A 9,614-nucleotide genomic window follows, 5' to 3' on the forward strand; every position below is an offset into this window, starting at 1 on the left:
GGTTTAACGACACATTTACTAGGCCTACTGGTTACACATGTAATGGGGAATTGATAAAAAAATGCAATAATCAAAAGTATACATACCTTAATAGAAAGTGTTACTCAAGTGTTAAGACCACACACCGTGTCATCGTGTGATTCCAAGTTTACTTTGATATGGTGGTTGCTATATCAATATTTGTGTATAAAGGCATTTACACCACCTTTTCTTGCATAATATATTTTACAGACACAAAAAGATCCCACCATGTCGAACAAACAAATGATCTGTCGGCATTTATTATACTGTCGCGAAACTTTCTGTTTCCATCACAGCTGTCATTATTATTTTTTATAAAGGTGAAATAAAAAATGTAATTAAAAAATATATTTTTTATACAGTGACTTTTCTCACATAAAAACTGTGGATGGAGATGTGGTTAGAGTCTGTGATTAACTGCTCCAGTCTTCACTGTTAATCTTACTTACCCAGAAAGATTCATTTTTAGCAGACAGGTATGTATGCTGCTTCTCCTATATCAGCACAAGCTTTGGTAAAATTCACACCTTTATTGCTGTCAGAAAGTAGAATTTGAACTTGTGCATTGCACTAGAATCCTACGATGTGGATCTTTACCACATCTTTACCAGACTTACCTCGGGCCTCAGAAGTAATATTGAAATATGTTATTGAAATTATGTTGATGAATGCAAACAATTCAGTTTGCAAGAAGTCCTCAATGGATCCTATGACTCACAGAATAACTGTGTTTTTTTTGCCGGGTTGACTATCTTGGCTACATATTTTAAGAATTGAATTGAACTGAATTGTATCGAAGAAAGCAACAAGTTATTATTTTGCACTAATTGATAATGCTAAACGGTAAATAGACATTACTCAATGTAGTCATGCTTTCGTTTTGCAGARTCTTAGGGTCCATCGATGACTTGGACCAGGGAATCACAGAGGTCAATGTATGGTCAATATGTAATTTGGTGACAAAAGGAGGGTGACTTCTTTCTTAAAATGAAAATGACCTGCTCTTCTGTGTKAAATCTTCACAATTATAGCAACAACTTGTCATCAGTGGCTCATGYGTCACTGTGGAAGCTTGGAGTGAAATGGCCTAGAGACAATTCCATTGGAGCAGCCATTTTAAAATCTGACATGAAACACTTTTAAGAGTTTAAATAATAAACAAGCAGGGAAGGAGGGGCCGGCACTTGAAAGTTTTCCCATCTCTCCTTGGGAAAGGAAGCATTTGGACGGCATCCTTTGTTACTCCTCATAACAGATACAGAAGCCAGGGAAACTGTTTTAGGACTTCTCTTTTTTTCTATTTCAACTTCAATTTCACCCACAAAGCCTCCAAATAAGCCAAACGATCAATTTMAATTATTGAAGAATCCGTTGGCTGACGCTGCGCACTCTATTTTTGAAAACAATGGGACCTTAGATTAAAGAAGGCCACTCGGGTATTTTAGCTAACATGTTGATGAGCAAAGACAGACATCRATTTCATTATACCACTTTTGCTTTTGTTAGTTTCCAAATCCTAACATGTAGACCACTTAAGAGTTCAGCCTGTTAGGTGTGCTCATGTATGTGTAGCGGYGGTGGTTGAGTAAATGATGATGAGAAACCTTGCCTGAGACCTAAAGACTTGCGTAAGCTCCCCGAGCTAATACCCTATAGGCTTTAGCTCAGGGGCCTAACACAATCTGGTGGCGCAGGCTAACTATCTGCACTGATCCCCAGATCCTGTAGCTTTACTGAAGTACATAAACAGAACAAGTCCACAACTTCAAAGCACAACTAATTAAGATAATAAAAGAGCATCAACTACATAGTGAAACCCTATCTTACGCTCTTATCTTTCTTGTCCTGATCAAATGCAAAGCATTATTTGTATTAAGGGAGTCTGTGGACTAAAAGTATCATCTGTTGGGGGTAGACCTAATTAATAGTCAACTAAACTTTTGGAAAAAAATGTAGCGCCATCTGTTTTCTTTCGCCTCGAGGATTCTATCCCAGATTAAACAGGATCTAGACGATAAAGGAAATAAATCACTATAATGTTAGGAGGTTAACAGTAGGTTAAAAAAGATTTCATATCGTGTCAAATGGAAACTGTGGTTCATAGTTTGGTTGTTGTTTAGGCAGCCTGGTCTCATAGACTAGACATAACATAGTAAATGTAAATCCAGACAACAAAATTTGTATGATATGTTACGTTCGGTATGGTTACATAAGACATAAGACAGATGGTTACTTAAGGCAAAAATGAAAATAGGGTGGCTGGGTAAGTGTATAACACGAATGTCTAGCAAATTAGGAACTTTTCAACTACTTACTACTTTTTAGCTAAGTTGCACTACTTAGGATGTTAGCTAACCCTTCCCCTAACCCTTTAACCTAACTCCTAAACTTAACCCTAACCCCTAGCCTAGCTAACATTAGCCAGCTAGCTACTTACATACAGAATCAGACGAAATGCTCTGAGACCAGGTTGGTTTAGGGGAAAGATTATAGCAAATTCCTGACTGTCCTCAAAAGGCTTTTTTGAGGCGTCTGTGATGTTAATGGCATAGGCTACAGTAGACTATTCATGTGATACCGCAAAGGTAAAAGTACAACAAATGGACTTCACTTCAATGGCTTAAATGATGATCATAAGTGGACAATTACATTGACCATATAACTGTAATCTCTTTTTTTTRCTTAACATGTGAAGAGAGAACCAATTTTGCCACCATGCCTTGTAGTGTAATTTGGGTACAACATTTCTCCCAAGTAGTAATTCATTACCGTGTCTCTCTTCCTGTTTACATTGACAGGGTTGCAAAACTTGGCATGTGGTCTTAAAAGGTATGTCTGATAAACAAGGCAGTTCCCACGGTGTGTGCCACATGCCCAGACAGCTTCAAGTAGAGTCCACCTATCCTTTGTTTATACTGAACCCTAAAATGGCAGGCACAAACAGCATAGGACTACAAAGAGTCCTTAAATAGCAACCTGGGATCCAACACTGAAAGACATGTTGAGAAGAAAAAAAAAGACTACATGTAAGTGTGGACACAGCTGTCCAGTCACACAAGTACAAGGAATGTTTGTTGAGACAGAAAAAAACTGTTCACAGACAGAAAAAATATACATATTTTATCTCCCCTGAGGGAAGTCCTATCTCAGGAGAATTCCTATTCACCCACCTACTGTAGGGAAATGTAGCACGTTTTTACAGTACACCAAGGTCCATGTTATGAATTGACATAAGGTTTTCATGTTTTTCTTAGTGACAATAGGGGAAGATAAGTTGATCGAGAGGAAACTAAAATGGGGTGAATCTCAAATGTTTCTTGATTCCTCGAATCCTTGATTAATTGCCTCTTCCTCAAAATACATTTGATGAAAAGATCCAAGTGGTGGAACCTAGAATCTTCTCCTCCAATGTGTTTTGAGAAAGACACTATCAGTGGTGGAAAAGTGCCCAATTGTCATACTTGAGTAAAAGTAAATATACCTTAATAGAACATTACTCAAATAAAAGTGAAAGTCATGTAAAACCCTACTTGAGTAAAAGTCTAAAAGTATTTGGTTTCAAATATACTTAAGTATCAAAAGTAAATGAAATTGCTAAAATATTAAAATATAACTAAAAGTAAAAATATAAAAATGTTAAATTCCTTATATAAAGCAAACTAGACGGCATCATTTTTTAATTGTATTTACGGATAGCCAGGGGCATGCTCTAACACTCAGACATAATTTACAAACAAAGCKTTCGTTTAGTGAGTCTGCCAGATCAGGGGCAATCGGGATGCCCAGGGATGTTCTCTTGATAAGTATGTGAATTCGGCAATTTTCAAGTGCTGCTAAGTATTCAAAATGTAACGAGTACTTTTGGGTGTCAGGGAAAATGTATGGAGTAAAAAGTACATAATTTTCTTTAGGAATGTAGTGAAAAGTTGTCAAAAATATAAATAGTAAAGCCAAGTAAAGACAGGGGTGGAAAGTCCTGTAAAATCCTACTCAAGTAGAACTACTATTACTTTAATGAAATTGTAATCAAGTAGAAGTAAAAGTACAGGTGTAAAAAAACTACTAAAGTAAAAGTAAAAAGTAGCACATTTAAAAACTACTCAAGAGTAAAAGTTACTAAGTTACTTCTAAAATAATTTGCTATTTAAATTGATGGTTATTTTTTTTCTCCTTTTACAAGAATGGAAGTTCATGTGAAAAAGGTGTGCCAATTGAATGCAAGCTTCACACACAAATTAATATCATTTTTTATTTTTTTTTACTTTTCTATATACTACTGTATATGTAATATTGTTTACATGTAATGCTTGACAGGCTAAATGTTCCATAAAACACCAGAAAATAACCAACAAGATAAGATCCAGCACAACTGATTTTAATATTAAATCTTCAACTTTACATGTACAAACGTTCAAAGGAATGTTCAAAAGGCATATTTTTTGTGGAACTACCTATCGAACACTTAACTCACTTCACTTCCCTCAGAATTTGCCATTCAGTTTCAGTAAGAACTGATTTTCTAAGTTAATTGAGTCTATCCTGGTTCGCTTTGCAGTGAAGAGCAGTCCAGCACAGCTAAAAAGACGTTCACAGGCGGCAGATGCAGGCAGGCCTGTGTTGAGTTTGAGGGACAACTTCTTTATGTACGGAAACAAATGAAGTAAATCAATTTTGTCCGATGGAATAGCAAGATACCCATCCAGCTCCCCTGTACCTTCTGACCGATTGTCAGTGATGAGAAGAAATCCTCTTCATCAGATGAATGCTGCCTTAGATGCTCAGTCTCGTCCTGTGTGATTGTGTCAAGATGATTCTTCAGGTACGCCAAACCTGTACATTGGAAACAAAACGACATTCACACATTCAGTGTTTCAGCAAACTCTGTTGTATGTGGCTGGCAACACAATCACATTATTGGCATTGCAATAGCTCTAACAGACTTACACACTTGTTATTCTCAGATACTGAGATAAGTCTGAATGTATTTGAACAACTCAAATCTAACAAATTCTTTAATGTTGAGGTGAGTCCATGTCTGGCTGTACCCATACATAGTTACAGTTGATGTCAGAAGTTTACATACAGTTAGGTTGGAGTCATTAAAACTCGTTTTTCAACCACTCCACAAATTTTTGTTAACAAACTATAGTTTTGGCAAGTCGGTTAGGACATCTACTTTGTGCATGACACAAGTAATTTTTACAACAATTGTTTACAAACAGATTATTTCACTGTATCACAATTCCAGTGGGTCAGAAGTTTACATACACTAAGTTGACTGTGCCTTTAAACAGCTTGGAAAATTCCAGAAAATGATGTCATGGCTTTAGAACTTCTGATAGGCTAATTGACATCATTTGAGTCAATTGGAGGTGTACCTGTGGATGTATTTCAAGGCCTACCTTCAAACTCAGTGCCTCTTTGCTTGACATCATGGGAAAATCAAAATAAATCAGCCAAGACCTCAGAAAAAAATTGCTGACCTCCCACAAGTCTGGTTCATCTTTGGGAGCAATTTCCAACACCTGAAGGTACCACTTTCATCTGTACAAACAATAGTACGCAAGTATAAACACCATGGGACCACGCAGCCATCATACGCTCAGGAAGGAGACGCATTCTGCCTCCTAGAGATGAACATACGTTGGTGCGAAAAGTGCAAATCAATCCCAGAAACACAGCAAAGGACCTTGTGAAGATGCTGGAGGAAACCGGTACAAAAGTATCTATATCCACAGGAAATCGAGTTCTATATCAACATAACCTGAAAGGCCGCTCAGCAAGGAAGAAGCCACTGCTCCAAAACCGCCATAAAAAAGCCAGACTACGGTTTGCAACTGCACATGGTGACAAAGATCATACTTTTTGGAGAAATGTCCTCTGGTCTGATGAAACAAAAATAGAATGTTTGGCATAATGACCATCGTTATGTTTGGAGGAAAAAGGGGGAGGCTTGCAAGCCGAAGATCACCATCAAACCATGAAGCACGGGGGTGGCAGCATCTGTTGTGGGGGTGCTTTGCTGCAGGAGGGACTGGTGCACTTCAACAAATAGATGGCATCATGAGGCAGGAAATTTACGTGGATATATTGAAGACAACATCTCAAGACATCTGTCAGGAAGTTAAAAGCTTCGTCGCAAATGTGTCTTCCAAATGGACAATGACCCCACCATACTTCCAAAGTTGTGGCAAAATGGCTTAAGGACAACAAAGTCGAGGTATTGGAGTGGCCATCACAAAGCCCTGACCTCAATCCCATAGAAATTTGTGGGCAGAACTGAAAAAGTGTGTGCGAACAAGGAGGCCTACAAACCTGACTCAGTTACACCAGCTCTGTCAGGAGGAATGGGTCAAAATTCACCCAACTTATTGTGGGAAGCTTGTGGAAGGCTACCCGAAACGTTTGACCCAAGTTAAACAATTCAAAGACAATGCTACCAAATACTAATTGAATGAATGTAAACTTCTGACCCACTGGGAATGTGATGAAAGAAATAAAAGATGAAATAAATAATTCTTATTCTGACATTTCACATTCTTAAAATAAAGTGGTGATCCTAACTGACCTAAACCAGGGAATTTTTACTCAGATTACATGTCAGGAATTGTGAAAAACTGAGTTTAATGTATTTGGCTAAGGTGTATGTAAACTTCCGACTTCAACTGTATATGCAAAGGTTATTGTCCAMCACCTGTAATGCAACTTAAATAATGAAAAACATAACAAAAAACAATTAAAGAAAAGACTCAAAGACCAAAAGATATCATCATATTGACAATGAGGTTAAAACCTTTTGGAGTAAAGAAATCATACCGGCTGTGATGACATCAGCTTTGTCAGTCCAACACGTCTTGAACTTTGGCAGAAGGATTGCAGCAGCAATAAGCTGTGGCTCCTCCATCATTTCWCCAAAGCACTTTTGGAGACCGTTCAAAATGGCTCTGATAAGTGGTAGGCACATTTGGCAAGATGCTTCCGGCCTTTGAGGTTTAGTTTTTAGTAAGAAGATCACTGGCAGCAGCCACCCCATATCTGTGTTGGTCTCAGACTGTAGAATGTTCAAAGCTGAGACCAAAGGCTTCATCACTTTGCAGTACTCATTCAAGAAGGACATTTCTGCCAGGCTCAACCTGAAAGATAAGGTAAATGTAATACCTRTTAGAATTCTAACATTTCATGGACAATAAATATTACTGTAACAGGAAAACATTACATTTAAATTGATTCAAAGAATTGCTACTCACAGTTTCACTTTTAATTCTTCACACACATTTCTTATGGCATCCTCCCCCTTCTCTTGTATGATATGTGCGATACTCTCCACAGCCAGGTAAGTTGAGTGTTTGATTTGGATGATCAACTGCAGTTTGCACTCATTCTCTACAACTTCAGCAGCTAAGGTTGACCGGCCCYTTTTATTCCACATGGCTTGGRATTTGGCAAAAGACCACCTGGACAACCTTTTGTAGCTATCACTATTTGTTTCTGCCAACACAGAATCTGTTGTTGGAATGAGGTTCAGCAGGTGACATGCACACTGTCGATGKTGAGGGAGTTGATATTCTAGGCCACTGTAATTTTCCAAGATGGAATATGTGTCTTGGTATTCAACCTGCTCTGCTGGCTCTTCAGCATCTGGGTCTCGGTCTGCTGACTCGACTGCCTGGCTCTTCTCACCAAAAACATTGAATGCTTTCATGAAGTTTGATCCACTGTCTGTTGTGGTTCCTTGGTTTGTTTGTGGTTGAAGAGGTTAGCATATTGTAGTTTGTCATCTTTAATYGATGTTTGCTCTGTGGACAAAATTATTGATCAATCTAGGCAAAATGCACTGCACCTGTACATAGCCGATCCAACTACCTCATCCCCATACTGTTATTTTATTTATTTTGCTCCTTTGCACTCCAGTATCTCTGCTTGCACACTCATCTTCTGCACATCTATCACTCCAGTGTTTAATTGCTATATTGTAAATATTTCGCCACTATGGCCTATTTATTGCCTTTACCTCCCTTATCCTACCTCATTTGCACACACTGTGTATAGACTRTTTCTATTGTATTATTGACTGTATGTTTGTTTATTCCATGTGTAACTCTGTGTTGTTGTTTSTGTTGCACTGCTTTGCTTTATCTTGGCCAGGTCTCAGTTGTAAATGAGAACTTGTTCTCAACTAGCCTACCTGGTTAAAAAAGGTGGGGGGGYYYAAAATGTATATAGCCTGACCAGTTTGGTTTTATACAAATMAACTTAAACCAGCACATAAAGTGCAATCTCTAAGTATTTGGGCAATGACAACATTTTTGTTTTGGCTCTGTAGTCCAGCACATTGGATTTTAAAAGATACAATYACAATGGGGTTAAAGTGCAGACTGACAGCTATAAGAAGGTGTTTTTYTTCATATCAAATGAACCATTTAGAAATTTCAGCATGTTTTGAATAATGCCACTGTCCAAATACTTAGAGATGTTTGGGAATATTGTTTTTTCTTTTCCCCCAATTATAAGAACTATKGTTTTCCCAAACATMATTTTTGGCTATTATTCAAAACTCAGTGATCCAACCAGATATAGTTAGATAATAAGCAAGCAAAATAAAGATAATGCACACACCTAAAAATCTCAGGTCTCCAAATTATTTATTTATTTTATCTTCACAAYTTCATTAATTTCACTTTTAGCTATCCCCAACAATTCATTTTATGGGGATGGCTAGCTACTAGCCACCATAATTTCAATGCGGTAGTAGCCCGCACTACAGCTTATAGTTCCTTCAGCTGTGTAAAGACGTTGGTCAGAGTTAGCTTCTTACTAGCTAGCAACAGAATGAACTAGCTAACGTTAGCCTTATGCTACAGATTAAATGCAACTGGCTAGTAGCAACGCCTTGTTAGCTACATTACATAGCCTACACAACAAACGCCATTCATGGCGATGAAATATATTTATAACTTTACTTTTCGTACCATTACATGTTTCCTCAAGTTTGACGCAGAGTTTTTGTAGGCAGCCACCTCCACCATCCTTGGTAAGCAGAGTTTACGTTCCATAATTATACTGTCTCCTCTTCTCTGCTTGAAGCTGAAGTGTTCTTTGAGATGCGACCAGGGGTTTCCTTCCTCGTTGTCTTCAGAAGACCCAGCCACTGGCTCTGTCTCTGTCTCTGTGTGTCTGTATTGTCTCCTGAACCTYCTCAATCTCGTTAGGCTCCATTTATTTTTCAAGTTGATTAGGAAACCTTTTTCTTTTCATGTCATTTAGCTACCTTTTTTTACTGTTAGAAAATCCTGCTACCGATCATAATTTGGTTTGCATACACAGCTGTGATTGGGCCGTTTTCGCGCAATGCGTGTAATTGAATTGTATTGGTCCATCTGGTCATGTTATTTGTCACTGACAAACRGGCTGGGCTGGACAAACAAGTGAACAGTTCTAGCTGCTGCAAAAGGCGCAAACTGTATGTGCTTGCCATGATGATGTGTATCCCTTTTCTAGATTGTACTCRGTAACGGATGGTTTTGAAAATGTACTTAAGTACTTTACTTAAGTCAAAATGTACTTAAATAAAAGTAAAAGTACAGCCATTAAAA

At 37.9% G+C, this 9,614-nt stretch overlaps 1 long non-coding RNA gene across 2 annotated transcripts; it reads right to left on the minus strand.

Annotated features, from left to right (window-relative positions):
- Positions 1-4,375: 4,375 nt before the first annotated feature.
- LOC112068703 (uncharacterized) lies at positions 4,376-9,401 on the minus strand. 2 transcript variants are annotated; one of them, XR_011475208.1, is made up of 4 exons: positions 8,991-9,401; positions 7,269-7,817; positions 6,838-7,154; positions 4,376-4,851 (listed from the first exon to the last, which is right to left on the minus strand). It is a non-coding gene; the product is annotated as an uncharacterized lncRNA (long non-coding RNA). The 2 variants fall into 2 exon arrangements; XR_011475207.1 differs by having other exon boundaries at positions 7,269-9,401.
- Positions 9,402-9,614: the final 213 nt, after the last annotated feature.

This window comes from Salvelinus sp. IW2-2015, unplaced genomic scaffold (assembly GCF_002910315.2).
Source record: "Salvelinus sp. IW2-2015 unplaced genomic scaffold, ASM291031v2 Un_scaffold649, whole genome shotgun sequence".
NCBI lineage: Eukaryota > Metazoa > Chordata > Actinopteri > Salmoniformes > Salmonidae > Salvelinus > Salvelinus sp. IW2-2015.